The sequence below is a fragment of the Mesocricetus auratus genome, unplaced genomic scaffold, assembly GCF_017639785.1.
Source record: "Mesocricetus auratus isolate SY011 unplaced genomic scaffold, BCM_Maur_2.0 Super-Scaffold_100024, whole genome shotgun sequence".
Classification (NCBI taxonomy): Eukaryota; Metazoa; Chordata; class Mammalia; order Rodentia; family Cricetidae; genus Mesocricetus; species Mesocricetus auratus.
The window spans coordinates 438,011-463,305 of record NW_024429205.1 but is presented as its reverse complement, the minus strand read 5'-3'; the positions used below and the strand labels follow the sequence as shown (position 1 = coordinate 463,305).

At 48.8% G+C, this 25,295-nt stretch overlaps 1 non-coding gene across 1 annotated transcript; it reads right to left on the bottom strand.

The window, feature by feature from the left end:
• Window positions 1-14,818: 14,818 nt before the first annotated feature.
• Window positions 14,819-14,890, bottom strand: Trnat-cgu. Its single transcript has one exon. It is a non-coding gene; the product is annotated as a tRNA-Thr (tRNA).
• Between the last annotated feature and the right edge of the window lie 10,405 nt (window positions 14,891-25,295).

The following is a 25,295-nucleotide window of genomic DNA, read 5'->3' as shown; positions in this document are numbered from 1 at the left end:
AACAGAGCTAGATAAGAGTACCTCCCACCCCCAAACAGCCTTTCCCTTTAACCAAAGAAGCCAGCCTTCTTCCTTCTCCTCTGCAAGTTTTAGTTTCAGACCAGGATGGATGTTGCCTGGGGGTGTTGGCCCTCACCCTCTGGTGGCTGCCAGGGCCCGAACCCTTTGCAGTTAGGATGACCCCAAAAGCGGGACTTTGTGGGCCAGTTGGATAAAACACAAACTCATCTCGCCCTCAAAACCCCGATTCTGGGCCCACAGCCTCGGGAGCCTCTTTTCTGAAATGAACCCCTTTTGTGATTCAGCCCTAGGCAGCCTTGCGTTAGAGACCAGTTTGGAAGAAGGCAGGGTTTCTAAAGTCACTGGAAGGAGGTTCATCTCCCCCAAGCCCAGAAGGTTGGTATAGAGGGAGATACTGTATCTACTCCCTAACCCTCCCGCTCCTCCCCACCATCAGTCCCATACAACCAGGCCTGTAAACATTCCAGCAAATACCAGGGCTCCCGCAAAGTCCTTTACCAAGCATAAATCCAGTGTTTGAGGGGCCTCGAATACCCCACCCCATCCAACCCCAGCTAAAGTTCCATTTATGCCCTTAATTGTCGCTCATTAAAGTCAAATTTGCTGCTCAGTCCAGACTGGGAGAAATTATTTCCATCTTTAATAGCTCAATTAGCCTTCGGGTTCCCAGGAGGACACCATTCCAAGCACACCTTTCCTCCCCATTTTAACCCCCTCCTTTTCTTCACAACTTCTCCTAAAAATAAATTATAAATATGGATGCGTCCTCAGAAGACATGAGCCGCACATTCCTCCGATCCCCTTAGAGGGATTGGAGGCAAGAGAAACCAGAGCGGCCACTCCCCCTAACCCGAATCAGTAAGTCTTTTTTTCCTAACCACCTCCCAACTTGGTGTCCTTTTCAGTCCCAGACATCCGGATCCTCACCCCGAAACCTAGTTTTAATCTATTTATTTTACTTCAGTCCAGCTAGGCTATAACCAAAGCGCTAAGGCTAACTGCTCCTAGCGGGAGGCCCCCCTAACTTTATCTAGGGGAAGGTGGTAAGCTGTTCCAGATTCTCGGAGACCGCCAGCGCGCCCTGCCAGCCCGGCCCACGGACGCACGTGGAGTGTCGGACGCGGCGGGGAGCAGCCAGCCGCCTTGCTCTGCGCGGCATTGATATCGGGGTCACGCAGCAAGTCAGTGTCTCGAATAGGTTTTCCGGGATGGGGGCGGGGTGGCTGGTTTTCCACCTCCCGGTTCACTTCCAAACCCCGGCATTAAGGAAGTGGGAGCCACCTCGCCCCTGTGCCACCTCCCGACCTCACGCGCTTCCCTCTGGGGAAGGGGTTCGGGTGGGGGGTGAGCGTCTCCAGCCGCCAGGATGGCAGTAGCCCAGACCAGCATCTAGAGCTGGGTCCTGGGAAGAGTCGAGCGCGAGCCCCCGCTTCCACCTCCCTGCTCGGGTCCCCACCCACCCACCCCAGCAGACAGCAGCCCCACACCCCACGCCCCAGGCCTGAGCACTCACCTGCCGCGCTCCCCACCCCAGCCCGGGTCAGGGAGCGGTGCAAGAAGACCCAGGGCACTCACCGCGCCTCCTCCTGGGTGCCGAGAACCCCCCAGGGCTGCGCCTTCTGGCGTCCCGGCCAGCGTGCAGCGCGGGGGGGGGGTGCGCCCTGGGGCCCTGCAGCCTTTCCACACGAACCTCTCGGCTGCACGCGGGGACTAACGAGGGTGAAGGGGGGACTTGCAGAAACAAAAAGCAAAACCCAGCCCCCTCCCCAACCACGCTCGGAGAGGCAGGCTTTCCTGCAACCGAGAGCAGCGCGCCGAGCCCACGGGGCTGCACCCGGCCTCCGCGCCTGCCACAAAGCCGCGCCCCCGCCCGGGAGCCCCCCCCCCAGCCCTGTGGCCGGCCCGGGGCGGGGGCAGGGCCGGCAGGGGGTTGGCCGCTCTAGGGAGGCGGCTCCTCTCCAGTCCGGCCAGGGAGAGGGCTAGAGCTCTCCAGCTGAGCTCGTCCGCCCCAGTGGCTAGTGGGGTGGGGGTGGCTGGGGGATACCTTCCTAGAAACCCTCTCCAGATATAGTCCACTGGCACCCGCATTCCTAGAAATGCGGCCCGGGCCACGTCAGTTGCGACCCTTGCGGAGAATGCGGAGAGGGACACAACAGATCCCAGGGCTATCCATACTAGTGGAGGGAGAAGACTTCCCACTTCTAATGTGCCAAGAGAGGGAGATGCCACTGTGCCTCGCTCTGGGAGATTGGGGGTGTTGGAGTGGGGAGCAGGCAGGATTCCAGGGATCCCCGAGTTGGGGTGGGAGCGGCGGGGGTGCCCTTAAGATTCAGACCCGCCCTCGGATCTACCTCCTTCTTTTGGAAACTCCCCGTGCCTGCGGCAGGGAGTGCCTTCGGCCTCTTCCCCAGTTTTCACACACACACACACACACACACACACACACACACACACACACACACACACACACACACACACACACACACACACACAGGCTAGGCAGCAAGCGCTCCCAGATCTTTCGCCCATCCCCTTGTCTGTCCCAAATCTCCTTATGGGGTGGGGTGGCTGCAGTACCGTGGAAGGCCCTAAGTCTAAATTTCAGGGGTACGCTCCACGCAGTTCCCAAGAGTTACTCCCCAAACTAACCCACCTTCAGACCCAAAGGAAAAGTTGAGCTTTCTCCTTCCGAATCCACCGGCACTCTTGCAGCCCCGGGCTCAGGAAATGGGGGTGGGTGGGGCACGCAGGGGACACTTTCTGCCTGGCAAAGTACTGGCCTCCCATGCTGTCACCCTGTCTCCCAAAGGTACTTTTGTTTTCAACATTAGGGAGTTTGCCCTAGCTCGGCTGGCTCCTGAATCGTCCTCCCACACCCTACCCAAGGTTCCCCAGAACCGTTGCAGAAGCCACCACCCCTCTTGGCCAAAGAGGATCCGAATAACTGAGACACGCCTTGTGCCTCTCCGTAGACCAGCCTCTCTGCGCGAAAACGTGACTGGACTGAGCTTCCCGGGATCATAAAAAATGTATTTGCTGTCCTCTGTCGGCCAGCGGTTGTCACACTCTGAAAAGCACATCAACCAACCCACAGTCTTGATTCCATGGGGGCGGGGGTCCAGAGAAACCCAAGGAAAGTGAGCCAGGCAGTGTCCCCTCCCTTTGCTTTAGAGGTACAACGCTAGCATCAGGACTGTGAGCCGCTGGTTCTGTGGCCCTTGTCCCTTACGGTGCTCCAGAAGGCAAGGAAAATTGGGTATACCTCCCAGAATGGCTTTTCCAATAGCAGTTTGGAAAGGACATTTGGCAAAGGGAGACAGGTTGGACCCCTCCTACAGTGAAGGGCTTGATTACTGATAACTGCCCCTCTAGTCTGAGAGCCACACACAGAACAAAGACATGCCACTGAGTCGCTGATAGGGAGACTCATGCTTCCAGGTCCGTGGCTTCTCAAAGTCCTTGACTTCTATGTGCCAGGAGGTACAGTATTGATGGTGACCCCTGTCCTCAGGGGCTTGTCTTCTGGGGGACAGTCCAGAGTTGCTGGTAGTCTCCATTGTCTAGGGTTCTTGGGTCAGGGGACCATGAGGGTAAGGCTAGACTGAGGTAATAATCTCTGCTATGTCCTGTCCCCACAGATGCTGCAGCGTGGGCACTCTGGGTGGTGCTCTGCTCCCCCCGGGCATTGTCCAGGTGTGTCAAACCCTCTGACACTGGGACACGACGTTGTTATCTACAAAGTTCATGCTCACACCTGTGCCCCCAATAAAAAAAATCACATACACACATCTTCTTGTGTGTGTCAAGCTGCATTCATAGCTATCTTTAGCTACATATAGATTGTGAGCCACAGATTAGACACCCCCTAGAGCCTCCTCAATCTCCCCATCGGGAAAGTGGGAGTTAAGAAGCCATAATGTCATGGTGGTGACACCGTTGTAGACCTTTGGGAAAGATTCAAAAAGAGGCTTTCCAGGCCCTGCACCTTCCCAGGGCAGCACAATTGAACCAAATCTGTTAGCACAGGCGTGGAAGTGCCAGCCCCGAAACTATGACCGTGGAAGAGCTGTCCCCATTACCTATCTATCTTATGGCTACAAGGGTGGGGGAGAATTGCACCTCCCTGCGCCCTGCCAGCCCTGAGCGGGCTCTGTGGCTGTGGGAGTTGGAGAGCTAGCCAGACCTGCAGACCCCAAACTGCGGCATCTCGTAACACAGGGTGACAGCGGAGTGTCCAGGAAAAGTCCTATCGAGGACCCAGTAAGGAACATGTGGTGGAGACTGGGGGCCTTGAACCCCACCAATGACCCTGTGCAGCAAACAAACGGAAACACTTGCAAGTAGAGATGTTTGGACAAAGGGATATACCGAGTGACTCGTTGGATCACACTGCAGCTTCCAGGACGGGATTTTAAATTCCTTCCCTTTTTTTTTTTTAAACCTTTCTCATTTCATTTTCTTCCTTTTTTTTCTCTTGGATTTTGTTTTGTTTGAGGGGGATGCAGGAGTGCAGGGCGGATACAAAGGGACGAGAAGTGGGTGGGATCAAGATACATGGTGCGAAAACCAGCACAAATAAATAAATAAATAATAAATAGAAGAGGCTCTCCATTAGGAGTACTTAGCAAAGCCATTGCTTGTACTTGGTGGTTTTACCCGGAGAGGCCTGAGCAGAAATGAGGACCAGGGACGATGCCAGGCCAGTGGGAAAGAGGAAGTGGGCCTGTAAGTGGCATGGTGAGGTCCCAGCCCCACTCTGAAGCTGAGGTGACTGTCCTCTGCCAGCTCAGGGTCCTGCAGGGATGACCATGCTCCGTGTGTGTGTGTGTGTGTGTGTGTGTGTAGCTGCAGGATTCACCCTGACACTCCAATTCAGGTGCTGCCCGAACCAAAAGAGTTAGCTGATTGGATGCAGGAGGGCAAAACAGACTCTGGTGGACTACGTAGGATTCGCCACAGGCTGGGGATGCCTGGCTTTTTCCCTTGTAATTTAAACCCCCTTGAAAGATGCCCCCAGATCCATTAGTCTTGCCTTACAGGCCCAGCTCAGCTGCCTGCAATTAGGCAAGTAATGGATCTGAGGTTCAGTTAAGCACTGTTGCTATCCACACACATGGGAAACAACTTGCTATTTGACCTGAAGACCGAGAGGCCCGTGAAGGTCTTCTCTCACGAAGCAACCCCACTTGTTGGCCCTGTGGTGACACCAAAACTCAGCCAAATCCATGGCAAAGCTTCAAAGGACATGGCAGCCCCAGAGAATCACAGGCAACTCCAGCCATAGGCTGGGGAGAGAGGGCAGGCAGAGGCCTCACGGTGTTTCTCTGGATTTTCAAGGGGCCTGAGGGAGGGTGACAGAAAGGTGACTAGTTACTCTCAGCTGCCAAGACTCTCAGTATAAAAGAAATAAACTTCTAAGGGCCAGCAAGATGGCTGAGCAGGTAAAGCCAGCCCTAGAGCCTCTCTGGGCCTCAGTTTCCCTATCTGTAAAGTGGGAGTTAAGAAACCATAAGCCCAGCCGGGCATTGGTGGCGCAAGCCTTTAGTCCCAGCACTCGGGAGGCAGAGGCAGGCAGATCTCTGTGAGTTCGAGGCCAGCCTGGTCTACAGAGGGAGTTCCAGGACAGCCTCCAAAACAATACATAGAAACAAACAAAAAAAAGAAGCCATAAGCCCATGGATGACACGTGAATAGAAGGAAGAAGCCCTTTGAAGCCCTTTGAGGAGATGTAAAAAGAGGCTCTCCATTAGGAGTACTTAGCAAACCATTACTCATTACTTGAGCTTGGTGGAATTACCTGGAGAGGCCTGAGCTGAGGAAGGGAGAAGATGCCAGGCCAGTGGGAAAGAGTAAAACAGGCAGCACTTGCTGTCAAGCCTGCTCCTGCAACTTGTCCTGAGTGTACACACACACACACACACACACACACACACACACACACACACAAATACATATACTCATACACATACATACATACATACACACAAATGTAACAATAATAAAAACCCTACATTTCCAAGGCAAGCACAAAAACCATGACACAACCCTGAGGCAGGAATAGTTTGAGCTCAAACACAGGTTGGGCAGCTTAGTGAGCCGTGTCAGGGACTAAGCAGTTTGCCTAGGGTTTGGGAGGCCCAGACCCATCGTCAGCACTGAAATAAATTATTGTACAGTGCCCGTTAAAAGTTTACATTCAACAAATGCAAGTGAATAAAAAAAGTGAAGTTACATGAATATGGAATGGGGTCTGGATAGATAGAAAACAGATTCTTAGTCCTCCCAATAGGATCTTGGATGCAATTTGAAGGGGGCATGATAGCCCTCCGCCCTTTCAACCCCATCAGAAGGGGGTTGTGAAATCCATGTGTCCAAGGGTTCTATGGCTGTGAAGAGACACCGTGACCATGGAAACTCTTATAATGAAAACCATTTAACTGGGGCTGGCTTATGGTAGCTTGCAGGCAGACGTGGTGCTGGCGAAGGAACTGAGAGTTCTACATCTTGATCTGCAGGCAGCAGAAGGAATATATACAAGACCTCAGTCCCACAGTGACACACCCTCCAAGAAGGCCACACCTAATAGAGCCGCTCTCCATGTTGACCAACCACCCCAGCATGGAAGATAACATTAAGAATCTAATCCAGGAGCTGGGGGTGTGACTCAGGGTTAGGGTGCTTGCCCGGCATGCATGAAGCCCTGAGTTTATTCCCAGCACCACGTAAATGGGGTGCTGTAGCACAGGCCTGTAATCGTGGTACTCAGAAAGTGAGGCAGGGGGATCAAGATTTCGAGGTTATCTTTGCTACAGAGCAAGTTTAACAATAGCCTGGACTGCAGGAGATCCTATCTTAAAAACAAAAACAAAGACCTCTTCATAAATCTTGGGCCACATTACCCTTACAGATAAGGTCTGAAGTTTCCCCCAAACCAGAAGTGTCCAGACTCTGGACTCTGTACAGGGAAGGAGAGGACGGTCCAACTTCCCACTGCATCCTTGCTGCTGCCTGGGTGGTGCTGGGCGAACTCTCTGGCCAAGGGCAAGAGCAGCCCTCTACACTCCCATGGCCCTTGGAGTCTTGGATGTTGAGAGCCACCTGGCCTGCCTTCTGGTCCCCAGTCTGCCTCCAGCCTTGCGTTTCTTTGTGAAATAGAAAAGCATAAGGACCAGCTGAGGTGGAACAGGTCTGTAATTCCAACCACTCAGGAGGCTGGGGGCCAGGGGGCCCAAGTTCAAGGCCTGGCTGGGCAACTTCATGAGATACTGGCTCAAAGATGAAATAAGAGGTCTGGGGTTGCTTCATAGTACTAGAGTGCTTATGTGCCATGTGCATACAAAATAAGAACTTTTAAGTGTGTGTGTGTGTGTGTGTGTGTGTGTGTGTGTGTGCACGTCACAGTGTACCAGTCCGAAAATGACTTTGTGGACACTTCTTTTTTTGTGGGCTTCTGGGAGATGAAATCAAAGTTTCCAGGGTTTCGTAGCAAACACTGAATCAATCATCTTGAACCCACAGAACAGCATCTGCCCTTGGTCCCTTCTGTCAGACAAGGAGACCGTAAGGCCACGGCAGTGAGGTAACTTATACCCAAGGCTCATGAGTCTGGAAATCTCTAGAAAGTTGATTTCTAGAAACTATGTGTTCCTAGAAAGGCATTTAGGGGAAGTGCCATTCACTGTTTCCCAAGCTTTCTTACATTCGTTTGTGGGGGGGTGGCAGGTGACAAATTTCCAGGGGTAGAGAAGATGGACAGGGTTGCTTCATAAAGGCAGTGAGGTAAGCGACTGGTCCAAGGGTCCCCATGGGCTCCGACTCCCCCAGGTTGTGGGTGCTCAGCCCACTGGACCACCTTCCCTGGCTTCCGACTTGGTGCCTGCTCTTCCCTTCCAAGCCCAGCCTTCTCCTTTGCTTCTGCCTCCCTCGTTACCCTGTATCCTTGTATCTGCGCCTCCCCTTCCATCCTCTGAGTCCCTGGGGCAGCCATCCATTCTCTCAAGCTCTGGAGGCCCTGGCGCCATGCCCCATCTTGCAGGCAGTAGAGCTCCGGCAATATTTGTTTAGGAAAATGAGCACAAGGGAGGAAGGCATTGGGAGAGAGAGACTGACTGGGTGATGTCGGGGTGACGTCCGTGGCAATGTCAAAGCTTCCAGGAGGTGAGAACTCCAGGCCCTGTGTAGACAGACAAGCTGCTGCCTACAGACTCTGCTGTTGACTTCTGGTGGCTGGGGCAAAGACTGTCACCTCTTAGGCGGAAGGCTGGCAGAGAGTGCGGCTTAACAACAAAAGGAAACCAGAGATCCAGCCGAGTACAGATCTCTAGCCCTCTTGAGTTTCAGTTCCCATGGTGGTGATGCTGGGGATAGGAAAGGATCAAATTGCATGATCTCCATGGAGGCTCGCAGGAACCAGGCACAAAGTAGGCACTCAATAAATTATAGCAATCATGATGAGCAAACACGCGCTGAGGAGCAGGTGTGCCTGTGGCGCTGTGAAGTCACAAGTGTGAGGGTGTCTCCCTTCGGTAAGGTGTCTCTGGCGACAGCTTCATTCCACTGGGGCCGAAGTGGAGGGGGCATTTGTACCTGAGTGGGTGAACAAGCATGACCTGACTGGCCTGCCCCTGACCCCCAGTGAAAGAATATTGAATGCTTAGAGTTTCAGCCATATGAACTACATGTGTCGATACACTGGAGGAAGCCAGGCTTATTGGTGTGTTCCTGGAATCCAAACACTTGGGAGGTAGAATGGAAGGATGGAGAGTTGAGGACTACCCTTGGCTACATCGAGGACCCCTCTCAAAGGACATACATAAAGAACATACAAGGGCCGAGGCGGGGGCTCCACTGGAAACGTGTTTACTCTGTAGGTATGGGTTTGGCTCAGCACCCACATGGAAAGCGGGGTGTGGCAGTGCTCACCTGTAATCTCAGTGTTGGGGAGGCGGAGAGCAGAACCCTTGGGCCTTGCTCTTCGGTCCAGCTGAGTGGGCAGGCTCCAGGTTCAGTGAGGGATGCTGTCTGAAGCAAGTGGAGAACTGAGGAAGACACGGAACTGACCTCCAGCCTCTACGTGAACACTTGCACACATGCATGACACAGACACACGTGAGGACCACGCTCCCACCAAACACAGCATACACAACAACAAAACAAGCAAGAAAGGAGAGAAGGAACTGAAATACAAGAAAGGAAGGCAGGAGGAAGAGGAGGGGGAGGAGGAGGAGGAAGAAGAGGAAGAGGAGGAGGAAGAGGAGGAGGAGGAGGAGGAAGAAGAGGAAGAGGAAGAAGAGGAGGAAGAGGAGGAGGAGGAAGAAGAAGAGGAAGAGGAAGAAGAGGAGGAAGAGGAGGAGGAGGAGGAGGAGAAGAAGGCAGTCAATGAAAGAGAGATACAAGATAGCCTGGCCTAAATGAAAATGAAAAGATTGTTCTAGTTCTTCACAGGCACAGAACTTTTCTTTAAAATTCACAGCCCTGCCTCTCACACCAACAACAATGTAAAAATAAATTTCTGGATTTGGAAGTTTTTGTTTTTGTTGTTTTTTTACCTACAGGCTACCTGCCATTGGCAGCCCACAGGTCCAGATGACCCAAACATGTTTCATTTGGCCCTCATAGCATCTAAAATAATAATTTTATTCAGTGGCCAACATTTTTAAATCAGGAAATGCCACATTTAAAAAAAAACAGATTAAAAAAATAGACGGCCAAAGAATTTGCAACCAAAGGGCCACAGCCCCACTGGGCAACAGTCATTTGGAGCAGAATGGTGTGATGGGCTTGTCTAGCAGGCACGAGGCAGTGGGTTCCATTCCCAGTACCGTATAAACTGAGCCTGTGGTGCGTGACTATAAGCATATCAGTCCTTGAAGGACAGAGGCAGAAAGATACATAGATTGTTACAGTTCTGGGCCAGCCTGGGCTACATGGGAGGGAGGGAGGAAGGGAGGGAGGGAGACACAGGAGAAAGAAGGGAGGAGGAGGTAGGGAGCTGCTGGCAGATTTTGCATATGGTGAGGCCTCCTGATTTGTTGGTTCAGTTTTGTCCACAGTAAGTCATCCACCTACAGTCACCAGAGTGAGGGGGCTCCTGGCAGAGGAAACACAAAGCCACCAGGGATCTACTCAGCAGACCCCCTGGTGTGCCCTGAATGGCTGCCACTATGGCTCTGCCGTAGCTTTTTCTTTTAAGTGTTGCTCAGCTGAAATGCTCTTCTGGTTTGAAATGTGGTTTCAGGGCATGAACGTATACAGACGTATGAAAGCGTTGCAACCGAGCCTGTTCCCCCGAGCCCTTGCCCCGATTGCTCTCCACGGTTTCTCATTTATAAGCTTTTGTGCAGAAACAGTGAGTCTGGAAGCCTCCGTTTGGTTTCTCTGCCTCCCTCGCCCTGACCTGGAGGTCTACCCTTATCAGCAGGCACACGCACACGGGGTGTTGTGTGGAGAAGGAACCAGTGCTGTGTGCAGTGGCCCACCTTTGTGGGGCTGAGGTCCATGAGTTCCCGCATCAGCTCCACAGTGGCACTGTGTCTCAGAAGCGAAAAGAAAGCAAACACCGCCCTGTCCCCCAAATCAGGTGGTACTCAGCCAATGACAGTTGTTTTACAGACAGAGCATCAACTGAAGTTCAAGTGGTTACAAGAACAGCCAACACCAGGGGTCTGCTACCAGCGTAATGCCTGGTAGTGGGAACACGGTGTTGGAGAGCCAAGGAGAGTCTCTTACGGTGAGTACTGGCCACACCCAGACAAATAAGATGTCAAAGAAACACAAAGGAACTTTTGGAGGCAATGTGTATGTTTATTCTCAGCATCAAGGGTGTGCTGACCCCCACATTGTCAGACTGTTTAAATGAAACTTGTGCAGTTATTTTCTGTATATGTGTGCATGGTGCTGGGAATGGAAGCTTTGTCTTTACCCCGAACAACACTCTTACCATCCAGCCACACACAGTGCATTAACATCTGTCTGTGTGTACGGCATTTCTGTTTGTTTGTCTGAGTGTGCACATGTGTTGTTCAGGACTAACCTCCAAGCCAAGCAACTTGGAGTGTTCAGATATGCCCACTAACATCCTGGCAGGACTTGACTGTTCACAGCCCCTCACAGAGGAATGAGGGGTCATAGGACCCGCGGGAGAACCCAAGCACTTCCTTCTCCCTGCTATACAAGTGTCCTAGATGGGGGGGTGCTATCATATATGGGCTGAGAAAGAGAGGATGGGTTCTCCGTCTAAGTGGGTATGGAAAGTCATGGTCCCTGCTGGGTAAATTTTCCAGTGCAGCCTTTTGAGGGGGGAGCACCCCACCCTCACCTCTGCTGTTATGGAAGAGCCTCCCTTTCCTCACCTGTGCTCTGTTAGGGAGGAGCACCACACCCATCTCCTGTGCTCTGCAAAGGAGCCCAATAAACGCGTTGGTTCCCTGAGTGAATGGTGGAATCCTGCTTCCACAGAACCTTAGGAGGACCTGGGAAGGAATTTTAGCGAATGTCAGAGAACCTGTATTTCTCTGGCTTGAGTAATCTGGCTGCCCAGTGACCCTGGGGAGCCCTCCTGTTTCCGAGGCCCTAGTCTTGCCCAGCTTTCTACATGTGTCCCGGGGACCCAGACAAACTTAGGTTCTCATGCTTGTGTGGAAAGGGCTTTACTCACCGCCTCCCCAGACCCTACAATAGATAGATTAGCATGTATCTTAAAACAAACCAGGCCCAAACTGAGTCATTGTCGCCCCTTCAGATTAAATAGTTTCTTCAGTGATCAAGCTGTGATGTCATCAGGTATCTTTTGTAGAACCATCTGTTTGGTCATCAAAAGTCCACGACAAAGCCAAGATGGAGCAAACCTGTAATCAGTGAGGCAGGAGAACCAAGAACTAAATGGCCCAGCCCAGTCTCTTTCCAATGGAACAGGATCGGACACATGAATGCTTTTGCTCTGTGCTGCCACAGGGTGGCACTGTTGCAGTTTGCATCTGTGCAGAGACTGCTTCTTCCTTCGGTCCTAGGAGACTGCAGGTCTATCTGGGAGCTCAGGCTCCTTTTGCTGGAAGAAGCCATTAAGACCTTTGCTGCCACTGCGTATTCAGACACAGAGAGGCGTATGAGGAACATTTAATTTCTTCTTGTCAGTCATGTGAATCGCCTCCTCCCTGGTGGTCATTTCTCTCGTTGGGGTCTTAGAAGAACACCACTGTTCAGGCCTCTCCTCTCAGCTTCCCTTCCCAATACAATCCTGTGTGTGACTCTTCACAAAGGCAGCGGTCTTCGAGGAGACCTGCAGACAGGAAATCCACACAGAAGCTCTAGAAACTGGCTTTATGAAGACAGGTGGTTCAAATCAACAGGAAACATCTGGCTCATTCACACACATGGCCAGCTTCACTCACAAAGTTGCAAACAACTTGAATTCAGGATCAGGGTCACTAGCTTCCGGTAGGATAGCACTAGCATGATAGCGCCACAACTCCATGGCACCCTGCGCCCCTCAACCTGAGGGTCTGACTCCTTGGGATTCCTGTGTAATCGTCCACGCTCCAAAACAACAACAACAACAAAGGTAGCAGGTGATATTTTGTTTGTGATCTGATAACCCAGCCACAGCCATAGAGACCAGGCAGTGCGGTGCACACCTTCAATCCCAGCACTAGAGAGGAATGTAAGACAGGAGCTCAGGGTCTCATTCAGCATTCAGTTTCCAGTCAGGCTGAGGACAGGATCACCTTAGCCTTGGTAGAGGTAAGAACTCTCTCGTTGGTTGGCTGCTTTGCTTTTCTGATCTTCGGCTGTAACTCGGATATCTGTCTCTGGTTTTTTATTATTCATGCAACAGGAGACGGCCCAGTTGGCAAAAGACAAGGGTTCCCCAGCACCAGGTAAAAAGCTGGATGGGGAGGTGTGCTGCATTGGGGGTGGGAATGGGGGTGAGGTAGAGACAGGCGAATCCTGGAGACTGCTGGCAGCAGAACCAGGGAGCTCCAGGCTCAGAGAGAGATGAGTCTAAAAAAATAAGGTGAAGCACTCGGGAGTCAGAGGCAGGCGGATCTCTGTGAGTTCGAGGCCAGCCTGGTCTACAGAGTGAGTTCCAGGACAGCCTCCAAAGCAATACAGAGAAATCCTGTTTCGAAAAACCAAAAAAAAAAAAAAAAAAAAAAAAAAAAGGTGAAAAGCCATAGTGGAAGACATCTGACCTTGACACTTAGCCTCCACTCACGAACAATGTGTGCACACGTGGATATGTGCACACAGACACAATGCTTTTTTTTTTTAAACAGAAAACACCTCCTAAGTGAATTTGACCTTTACCCTCCCCCCACGTGAATGTGCATGCTCGGCATGAAATCTCAGGACTGTGTGAATGCAAGTGCTCTTCCTAAACCAGATTTGCTTTTGTTGTTGTAGCCCACGCTGACTTTGAACTCTCCATCTTTCTGCCCCAGCCTCCGCAAGTGCTGGTCTTACAGGCATGTGCCACCACCACACCTGGTTTGGAGACATTTTTAAAGGGGGAAGTACCTGAGCTTTTTTTGTAGCTCTTCCAAAAGAAACGAATAAAGAAAACAGCATAAAATATATCAAAAAGGAATGGATGCATGGCTTGGGACCATCACGCTCTGCCTTCACTCTGCTGTTGTAACTTGTGTTCTAGAAGGCCATCGGTGCAGCCTTTAAAGCCCCTACTTCGCCGTGGATTGCCTTCCACAGCACATTCTCTTTCCTGGGTGTGGTTTTGTGATATGACTCTCAGCCGGGCAGCGGTTCTCAAGAGTGTGGCCTGGGACCCAGGAGCATCAGCACCAGCCCGTTAGAAACACAAATGACCAGGTCCTATCCCAGAGGATCGCGGACAGTACTCACTACTGTCCAGTCAGGAATCTGACCCAGCACCCCCAGCCCACAGCTCCCTCTCCCTTTCTCGTTAGGAGAGCCCACTCTGGTCTGATTGCTGGTCCGGTCCCCCCCCCCCCCCCACCCGGAGTCTGGTTCTCTTAGGAGCACGCTAATAGCGTGCTTGCTTCGGTTGGCTCAGACAGGTCCGATACAGTTTCCGCAAACTAGGTCAAGATGTTTGCCAGGTTCTAGAGACTCTGGTCCTAGAGTCGCCGTCAGACAATGACCCCTTCAAAGGCACTTTGAGCGAGCGCCCTCTGGTCCATCCCTCGAGAATGCAAAGCCAGCCTCTGTGATGTAATGTGACAGGCACGCCGCAGCGGGGACCGAGGCCACCTCCGCAGCCAGAGTCTCCCACGCCAGCGCCGCCCCTGGGCCACGTGACCCGTTTTAGCGCGGGGTGAAAGGAGGCTCCGAGCCAGAGGTTTAAATGCTGAAGCCAGAATCGTTCCAAGTGCGGGCAGGGATTCCTCTCTTCCCCAGGGAGATGCCCACCTGCGCGGCGGGTTTCTTTTTTAAAATTGCAAGCCAGACAGGCACCAGATGACCGTGGCTGTGGGCTCAGTGTGGGCCACAGCGGTGCTTTCTTTAGGGCGGGTAACACTGAGCTTCGGTGATCAGAAAAACATTTCGGGTGCCAATCGTCGCGAAGCTCTTCCCGCAAGCCGTGCAGACCGCGGGGTTTAAGCACCTCGTGGCCGACAGGGGCGCTGCTGCCAGGGAGACCCAAGCAAGGCTGGCGGTGCGGCGGGGCCAAGGTTGGAAGGGTGGAAAGGGAGGAGTCAGTGTGAAACGAGGCGGAAAGAAAACGGAGGGGAACGACCGAATCCAGAGCGCCGGGGATGTGACGGTGACTCTTGGAAGGTGGTTTCACAAAAAGTCTCTCGTGTGGGAGGGAAACACCAGCAGGCACGGACGGGGTTCGAACCCGTGATCTTCGGTTTACGAGACCGACGCCTTACCACTTGGCCACCGCGCCTACATTGGGGCGGCGTCCGCGCGAGCCTCTATGCTGGCGCTCCTCCCGTGAGCCCGCCTGAGCACGAGCGCGGGCACGAGCAGAGCGCGGCCGCCCCGCCCCGCCCCTGGCGACCCGGTAGGCGGAGCCCCGCGCGGCGCGCGCCGCCGGCGCTCGCCGACTCCCGGTCTTGGCCGGCGCGGCTCGGTACTTCCCGCGGGTCCGCACATCCGGAGCGGAGCTTGCTTGACGTCCCGGCGTTCGTGGTTCGAATCCCGGCTCGGTCAGTGGGCTCCCACAGGAAACAGAGGCAAGGTCGCCGGTCGTCATCAGGGTTGTGAATGTGTGCATTGGCTTTGTAAAAGAAAAGCTCTCACTCAGACTGCCGCTGTCTGGCGTGGGGATCCGGAATCTTCGCTAGAAATGCGACTTGTGTTGGGGTTGAGGACCGTATACGTTCCTGTTCATGGATTCAAAGGCCTTTTTATTTTTCTGTAACTGGACTAATTATGCCATCCCCCGCACTTTGCCTTAATTAGTGACCTGTAATAGATAAGACTGTGTAATCACCACAATTATTGCTAGCCCGTGGTTTGGAAAACACAAATATCTACTGCTGATTAGCATACTGCATGATATAAGCGCACCACTACGGAGTGGATTAGGTATGCTAAAACAGGTACTATAACATTATGCATGGATGGACTTCCTCATGTGCCTCAATTAAAAGTTGCCTTTTGCCTGGCCTGGCACTCTGGAGGCAGAGGCAGGTGGATCTCTGTGAGTTCGAGGCCAACCTGGTCTACGCAGGGAGTTCCAGGGCAGCCAGGGCAATACACAGAGAAACCATGTCTTGAAAAACAAACAGAAAAGCTGCCTTTGCCCGCTGCACGAGTCACACAATTGGTTGAATCTGTGACTGGGAGCTAACCACTAGGGTGCTTGTGCCAGTTTTTGCTGCCATGGGGCTCTGCTGCTGTGTCCTGTGGCTGACGCCAGTGTCAGACAGTAGGCCATGAGTTAGGAGTGTCCACAGTCCAGCATGCCATGCAGAAGCAAGCAGGGCCTTATCACGAGCCAGGATGGTTTATGTCTGTCGTCCCAGCCCTTGAGAGACTGAGGAGGAGGAATGCCTGAGTTGGAAGTCCGTCGGAGATACACAGTGAGTTCCAGGCCTGGACTACAAAATGGGACCTTGTCGAAAACAAACAGAACAAATGGATGCCAGGACCAAGTTTATCAAGTTGCCTTTGGGCAAGGGCATAAGAAGGCATGGGAAAATAACCCATACATTTAAAAACTGGAATCCAAGCCTTAAAATACTCATAAGTCTGTATTGCCAGCACTAGAGAAGCAGACACCTGTACAGCGGCAGTCTGTCCTGCCCCACATCTTAGAGCAGTGCTTGCAGAGAGGCCTCAATAAACACGGTGGAAGGAAGCATCCTGGCCTGCCCCTTCTGAGTTCCAGGCAAGGTTAGCAGGTACTGAGCAGCCAGCAGACACTCTGGCAGTCCCTCCAGGGCCCAGCCTGGCTGCTTCCAGTCTATTGAAAGAACTCAAATCTATCGAAAGTTTCCTCTGTCGCCCCAGGCCTCTGGCTTAGGACACTCTTAGGGGCACCAAGTCAGAAAGCTTCCCAAACACTCTGGGGAGGGTTGCTAGAAGCTGCTGGCTTCTGTTTCCTGTTGTTTTCAGGCAAGGTCTCTCTTTGTAGCCCAGAGTGGCCATGGAACCCGTAGCAACCTGCCTTCCCCTTCTAGGAGACCTGGGCTGCCATCTGGGGGTGGGGCAAGCCTGTTTCAGGTGAGAAAGCTTCTGAGTGGATAAGCCCGCTGGCACGGTGGGACGTCTCGTTTCCTGTGTATGGCTGAGCTGTTGAAGTCTGAGCAATTTCTAAGTGTCTGTATTTCCTTCGTGCTCAGGAGACACTTTTTTAGATTTTTCAGAAAAACTATCCACAGTTTTCCGTTTCCTTCCTGTACTTCTGTCCCAGTGCCTATCTCCAAAGTAGTTTTTTTTTTCTTTTCTAAAGCAAAACCAAACAAACCCAAACAAGCAAACAAAACACAAACAATGTGACTTACGGGGCAGGAGGGATGGCTCAGGGGGTTATAGTGCTTGCTGCTCAGCCATGATCTTAGCACCCGTGTTGGACACTTCTAACCTGTAACAACCCCAGCTCCAGGGGGGTCCAAAGGTTGCCTGCACACAGACGCAATTCTTGAAACTTGTTAATTTATTTTGCAGTGCTGGAAGTGGAAGCTTGACTGTGGCTATTCTAGAAAGAAGCTCTGCTGCGAAGGGCACTCCATCCCTATCAGGCGGCAAACACTCCCCTCCCTGCCTGTGTCAGAAGTCTTCCAGTGGTTTTTGCTTCTTTTCTTGGCGGTATATGAATGGAGAATACGCGTGCTATGTGTGGGCGGGAGATGTAATGATCTGACTATGGTGGTGGATGCTGGCTGGATTGTTCATGCCCAGTGTGATGAGAATGACTCTGGGGAGGACACATTCTTCAGTTGGCTCCACCAGCTGGGTTCCATGGACGGCCATCTATCTCTCTAGAGGTAGTAGCATGGGCTCCAAGGCTCCTTCAGAGGTTGTGAGGGCATTCATCTGTGTTCTTTCCACGGGGCTGGGCTAAGCCTCTCTCTGATGGTACACAGGTCCTCCCTGCAAAATGTACTAAAGGTGAGTGTGGCTGAGGCCCTGGGTTCTGCCGTGACCCACTCCCAGGAGACACGCCTGCTAGCAGCTCCAGATGTTGCTTGGAGAGTCCCTCCAAGTGGCTTGCAGTATTCTTGGAGAAATTTGTTTGCATGTGGAAACAAAACCATAGGCCTGGGTATTTAGGCCACTTGATGACAACAGGCTTTTCCCTAATACCCCAAATACTTAAAGCATTGTGTGCTCCTCCTCTGTTGGGGTCTGGGTGGGGCAGCATTGTGAATGATGGCTAGTTAAGATGCCAGACCCAGGGTGGAGGCTGTAAGTGGGTTGGGCTCAGGTCTTCGGCAGATATACGAGGCCTCGTTCTTCTGAAACCAGAGGCAGGCTGGCCAACCTTGGTATCTTCTAAAACATAAGGTCTTATTGGGGTGGAAATGTAAGAAGGAGGGTTATCTTGAGCTGATAGTATAAAGGGCTTGAAATGAGAAAAATGAATCCAGTGAGGAAAACCCTTGAGCTTAGCGGTGGTTGGGGCAGTAAGGATGACCCTGAAGGGGTCTGTCCCTTTTGGAGAAAGGAGAGGATTGTAACCTGGGGAGGAGAACTAAGTCCCTGATGTTGATTGAAGAATAAGGGTGGTTTGGATGGGGCTGAGGCAAACGGCAGTGGGTGACGCTCCCCAGGACAGTGTGAAGACAGTGTGACAAGGGTGGAAGATGGTGATCAGAGAGAGGTGACAGCTGAGACCTGAGCCAGAAGACAGAATCACCACCCATGCATGAACTGGAAAGGGGAGAGGAGGAGAGGTTTCGTTGGGAAAGTTCTTAGTCACAGAAGAGCCAACTGCAGGAGCTTTATCCAGTCAGTGTGGAGCTCTTGGGAGAGCTTGATGAGAACGTTTTTGAGAAAGCCATTATATGTTCGACCTTGCCTGAAGACTGGAGATGGAGGGGACATGGAAATGCCACTGGATGGTAAGGGCTTTGGCTAGAGTTTGAGAGATTTGAGAGGCAAATTCAGGGCCATTATCTCATTGAAGGGAGGTTGGAACTCCTAAGCAGGGGATGACCTCCCTGAAAAGGACATCTGAAACTGTCTGTTATCTTTTATTAGTGGTGGGCAAAGCTTCTACGCACCCTGAGAAGGTGTCCGCCAGGACCCAAAGGTATCTGAAGCATCTAACTGTAGGCACGTGGGAGAAGTTGAGTTGAGCTGTCAGTCTGATCCAGGGAGGGATCCCCTGGCTTGGTGAATAGGGAAAGGGAGGCTTGATGCCTGGAGGTAGGATTAGAAGTTTGACAGATTTTACAAGAAGCAATGGTAGGCTTTAGATAGGATAGATCCTCAGAGGTAGGCTGTAAATGGGTTTTAATAAAGTGAGACAAAGCCTGGTGATTCAAATGAAAGATCTGGTGCAGATAGGATAGAATTTGTTGAATATCTGGAGATGGAGATGAAAATGTGGGTTGTAAAATCAGAAAGCCTTGTGACATGTGAGGGGGACCCAGGCCCGAGAGCTCTAGCTCTAGCTGCCTCGTCAACTAGGCTATTTCCCTTGGAAATAATGGAACTGTTCACGTGGTGTGATTGGCAGTGGGTGATTCCCAGGGCCATGGGAACATGAGAGGCCTCTAGCAGGGCCGTGATTTGGTCTGAGTTGGTCATGGGCCCTCCTTTCGCTGTTAGTAGCCCGCTCTCCTTGCAAATAGCTACACGTGACAAGAGAATGTGAAGAGCATCCCTGGGCCCTGTGTAAAGGTTTAGGACTGTCCCTTTGCTAGTTGTCAGAGGTATCGAATGGCCTGCTGGTTTGTGGTTTGGACTGGAAGGGCCTGTGCTTCGACCACCACGGTGTCCGAAACAATAGCAAATCCCACTTTGTGTACCATGTCATGCAGGAAGGAGCTGCCACCTGTGTGCCAAGTACAGGTGGCCTGAGGTAGTACGTCCGTGTGTGTGTCAAATATCTCATAACACCCCAGGCTAGGGTATTATGTGAAGTGGAAGGGTTCTAACAGAGTATGCAAGTAAGAAAGAAGGAAAATATCACACACCAAGGTTGGGAGCCATGAAGCTTAGTTTTGGATCCACATATGAATGCTGATCCAATGGGTCTCTGAGAGACAAGGTCCCTGGAGACAGTCTCTCACTCAGCAAGAACCAGTGAGCCACTGGACAGTGCAGAATACTGCTGAGACCTTGAAGCCTGTATGCTCTCTTCTCTCATAAAGTTGATGTTTCTCTTGGTGGTTTATAGTTTCATTTTGATAGTCATGCATGGAATAGTTGTGATCATTTTTTTCTTCAATATTTTCCCCTAAAATTCTTTGGGAACTGATGCTTCTCAGGTTTCTTTTCTGGAAATGCCAGCTGTCACCCATGACCCTGGGAACTTTTCTGATTCATTGCTGACAGGATTGGAGGCAATAAAAGTTAGTGGGAACATATGAGAAAGCAACACAGGGGACATTAACAACATCTCCCAATTCTGGGAAAAAACATTAAGATGGAGAAGAGTGCCTTATCAAGTTTTACCCTTTATAGAGAGGCTTAGGCATGTGTTTTATAGGACAAGGGAACAGTTGGAGAAATACAAGCTAACTGTATGCAAGCAGTGTATGACAAATCATTCTATTTCTGTTGTTGAGTTTTGAACTATATTGTTCCTGATAATGTGCATCTATGTTTATCACCTTTTAGTTTTGTAAGGACAGGATGCGCATGACTCAGTATTTAGTCAAGCTAACAAAATGCTGAATGATTTTCTTTGTGGGGGGTTAAGAGATGTTTTGATGTACAAGTTGGAGGTTAATTCTGGAGGGTAGGAAAACCATGCTTGTTTTTGAAGTATAAATAAAGACATCTCAGGCTATTAGAGGCTAGCTGCTTATACAAAACTCATCTGGTGATTGGATACTTCTGTAACACAACAAACAAAAGACCCAGAGTCTGATACTGGAGTTCAAGCTTTAAGCTGAAGATCAGAGAAGCAAAACAGCCAGACCAGTAGATCTTACCTCTATAAAGTTGAAATGGCAATCCTGTCTCCACAAATCCTCAGAGGTAAAAGCTCTGAATTCCTGTCTTTTCCTCCTTGTATTTCTTTCTCTGCCCAGCAATATCACTCCTGTCTCCACCTCCCTAGTACTCGGATTAAAGGTGTGTGATGTTACTCTTCACTCTTGTGTGGGTCATGGTCGCCTTGAACTCAGGGAGATCCCTCTGCCTGTCTCCTGCCTGAGTCCTGGGATTATAGGTGCATGCCACTACTGCCTGGCTCTATGTCTTGCTAGTATGGCAGCTGGGACTAAAGGTATGTATCACTATTGCCTGACCTCTATGGCTTGTGACTAGGTTTGCATTCTGAATCCTCAGGCATGCTTTAATAAATCATAAATAATATATCACCACAATTTCCCTTTTTGTCTAATACAAAAGAAGGCTATAACTAACATAAGAAAAAACTATATATAATAAGTATAATAAGTATATATAATATATAAAGGCAATAAGTACATTAACAATGTCTAGTCCATTTGCATTTGACAAATTCAGAGAACATCCTTCATTAGCCTATCTTGCTGAGTACAAACACTTGTACCTAATTTACTTTCTATTCTAATTTGCATTATCAAATTATCTTTTAATGACTTTCAACCCGTTACACTTTACATATCTTTAGTAGGTTCTTTTCTGAATCTGGTAAACAAGGAAAAACTATAATAACTAAACCATCTAGTTTTCAACTACCTCAGATATCCAAGAAGGAAATAATATTAACTGAGTAAGTAGGAAGTGCAAGCAAGAGATTTCCAAAAATGTGAGAAATGACAGAAAGAGCTGTCTGGACAGTCAACCAAGGTTCCTCTGCAACATTGGCCTATAGGCCTAGCATGTCTGACAGACTTTCTGTGAAGCAGGGACTATCCCACCTTGTCTTGACAAGGTTTGCAGTCACTCTCTTTGGTGTCCTGTTTGTCCAATTTGGACAGCGTACTGTCGGCAGTAGAATCAAGGGCACTTCTTGTCCAGCTTACTTTTCCACAAAGAAAGTAAATTCTATGTGGAATTTCTTCAATGTCCATCATCTTCTCTTAAGTATATTGGTGCTGCCAGGAACAGACAGGTCTCATTGTCATAAAAAAAAAAACCCTATGTTATCAAATGATCTTAAATGCTACTTTCTGTAGATCTCTGAAGTGTTTGGAGATGACTTGTCTTTTTAAAATATATCTGTTTGATCTTGATAACATGCCTAAGTAATGGCTGCAAGTTTTATTGTAATAATTGACTAATTACTAACCTAAATTTCCTTATTATCCTATATAATTGGCAATAATAACTTTGAAGGACTAAAATTTGCATTACATTGATAAATGAGCTGTATAGGTGTAATACCATGAACAATTTCAGAAATAGATCTACAGTATATTTTAACAAAATTAATCTAAATTTGTATCAATATGGAATATTTGTATACAATATACAGAAGTCCAATCCAATGCCAAATATGTAAAACTAACAGTTGCTTTTAAAAAGTAGATTCAATAATCTACCTTCTTATTGCATCATATCTGTATTCTTTTTTTTTGCCAATTACCAATAACAACTTGTAACCAATCCCCCCCAACAATGACAAATATCCATAACCCATTGAGTGACAAAAAGCCACCCACCCCACCTCTTGGAAATGTGGGCATCGTGTTCTTAAAGTACTTCCTGCTCTCTGGGGGTGATGGCATCTGTAGGGGATTCAGAAAAGGAAATTAGGATTAATTGCCAGGATGTATCATTTGTCATCCTGTCTCTGCATAATGGGAAAGTGCAGGGCTTGTCTCAAGTCCTGGCTAGAGTAGTCTGTGAGTCCGGATCATCTCAGATAGCCACTTTAAAATTGTTCTGAGTAGTTTGTAGTCCAAAACTGACCTTTATTTGGAGTTGTTCAGCTTAAAGGTGTTGTCATAGTCCTGGTGAAATTGTTGGTGTGGGGCCCTGTCTTCCTTTTGGAGACTTAAAAGATGCTGTTATGGTTCACTGTAGAGAGCTGGTAGAGATTCAAACCTGAAGTCACGTACAGGAAGGTAGATGAAACCTTTTCCTAGAATTAATTAGTAATCTATATGACCATTAATATCATGGCAGAACTTCAAAATACATATATATTAGTCTTTTAAATTTTATATAGATGTAATACTTATGCTTTAAGTAAAGCTGTTAAAAGTCAATATAAAACCAAAGGATTAAGAGATTAGTGGCAATAAATAGTTCTTAAATATTTGTTTTATTTCTGTTCCATATCAGGTGGCTCCTCTCAGATGAGACAGAGTATTGATTTTTCTTTAACAACCATGCTTGTGTTTGGAAAAGGAAAGAGCCACACTCCAACTCCAAAGCCAGCTTTAATCTTTAATTGGATGGGACTACAAAAAGACCATTTGCATTATACGTCTGTAGAGAAAAGTAGAAACATTTAGAGATTTATGAAATTTTATCCTATTGTAAATATGATATACCAATAGGCCAATTTACTACTTTTCTTGGGACAATTTTTATGGATTATTTGTCACATATCTTCAGATGTCTCAATTGTCCAGTGGTCTCCAGATTCCTTAGCTGGATACATTTATTCTCCTGAAAAGACAAGATTAAACCCTTCCCCAACCCTATATTTTGAGGAAGTTCTCCTTTGCGAAGTAATATCTGATCAAATGAAAAGCATTTGTTGGTTTCACAGGTTAGCTTTGATTAAATGGCCATGTTGCTTGATGGACTATCATCTCTTCTAATTAAGAGGTGTCTTGTTCAAATTGAATCTTTATTAGTTTTGATGGTATCTATATATATATTTTCACCTGTGGAAACAAAAGCAAAACCTTTCTCCCAATATAACACATGTTCTGGTTTCCATTTGGAGGTCAACACATCTTTGAAACATACAGGCTGATTTAATTCCATAGTTTTTTCTATTATCCAAGTCTCTCTGAAGCTGTTGTTTCTTTCTCATTAGAATTCAGGTCATTCAAAGTTAATAAAGCACTATGCAATCTATTTTGGGAGTTTGTTGTCATCCCTTTCTGTGTATTTAGCATATCCTTTAGAGTTCAATTTGATCTTTCTATAACTGCCTGCACTGTAGGATTGTGTGGTATGTCTGTAATATGCTTAATATTATAATAAGCAAAAAAACTTTCATTTTCTTAGAGACATATGCTGGAGAATTTCCTGTCTTTATTTGTGCAGGTATATGCACGATGGCCATTAACTTCTAGCAAATGTGTTATTAACGAATCAGCCTTTTCTGAACTCAAAGTAGTTGCCCATTGAAAACAAACGGTATGGTGTACATATTTTAATTTCCAAATTCTACTAAATGGAACATATCCATCTGCCAGATTTCAGTTGAGTACCCTTTGGGTTATTTCCTGCAAGTAATAGAGTCTGGGTGTATAAAAACAAGTAGGACATTTCCTTATAATATCCTTGGCTTATTGCCAAGTGATAGAAAAGTGCTTTTTCAAACCTTTGATGCTGATATGGTGTTTTTCATGAAATTCTGAGGCCTTTATCACATTTCCTATCAATAGTTGCTCAATTTCATCATTACCTTGTGCTAAAGGGCCTGGCAGACCCATATGGGAACAGATGTGTGTTACATATATGGGATGATTCCTGTACCTGATTGTCTTGTAACTGAATGTAAATATTATTTATGATTTATTAAAGCTTGACTGAGGATTCAGAAAAGCAAAGTCAGCCTCAAGCTATAGAGATCAGGTAGTGGTGGAACACACCTTTAATCCCAGCAGCCAGAAGCTAGGAGTGGAGGTGCACACCTTTGATCCTAGGACTCAGGATTAAGAGATAGATGGATCTCTGTGAGTCCAAAGCCACCCAGATCTACACAAGAGTGAATCAGTCTAAAAGAGAATTATAGCTCACACCTTTAATGCAAATAATAGGGAAGTATGTAAAAACACACTGAGGAGAGGCAATAGTTTGAGACTTGGTAAAGACCTTGGGCGTGGATCAGCCCTTTCAGCCTTAAGTAGAGGTAAGAAGCTAGTGGCCAGCTGCTTTGCTTTTCTGATTTTCAGCTTTAAGTCTGAACTCCAATATCAGTCTCTGGGTCATTTATTAATCCGTGTTACCAATAAATAATGAAGTCAATTCTGTATCACTTGGTATAAATTCAGCAGTTTCAATATGTAAAACTCTGCATATTGTGAATCAGTAACTATGTTTGAGAGGTTCCTTATGATCTATTAATACAATGATAGTGTATAATTCTGACTTTTTGACTTTAATTTTCTGATTAGTAACCTGCCTTTTCTTACTTATTTGCGGCAGTATAGAATGTAGGGGCTCCAGATATTGTTGTTTCTCGTACAATGCGAGGAAGGCTCTAGATAGTTCTCTCTAAAGTTTAATTCTGCTTTTGCAATAATTGTTTTTAACCCCAAAATTATTAAAAGCTCGTTGCCAGGGTTCCCTTTCCTCCCGACACCTGCCTGAGTATCCCAGCTCTGCCCCATGCACAATGTCACCCCACAGACAGGCAGATCTGTCTGTTAGATGAGGGACACTGCAGACCGCTCCATCACCCATCTTTTGGCTGCTCCCTTGCACCCAGGATACATGGATAACTAGCAATTTAACTAGCTTTCTTCTGCTACTAGGGACTACCTCCTGTGACTGTCACACACGTGTTATCAATTATGATTGTCAATCAAGCTTTCTCGCTGTTTGGCTTCTTC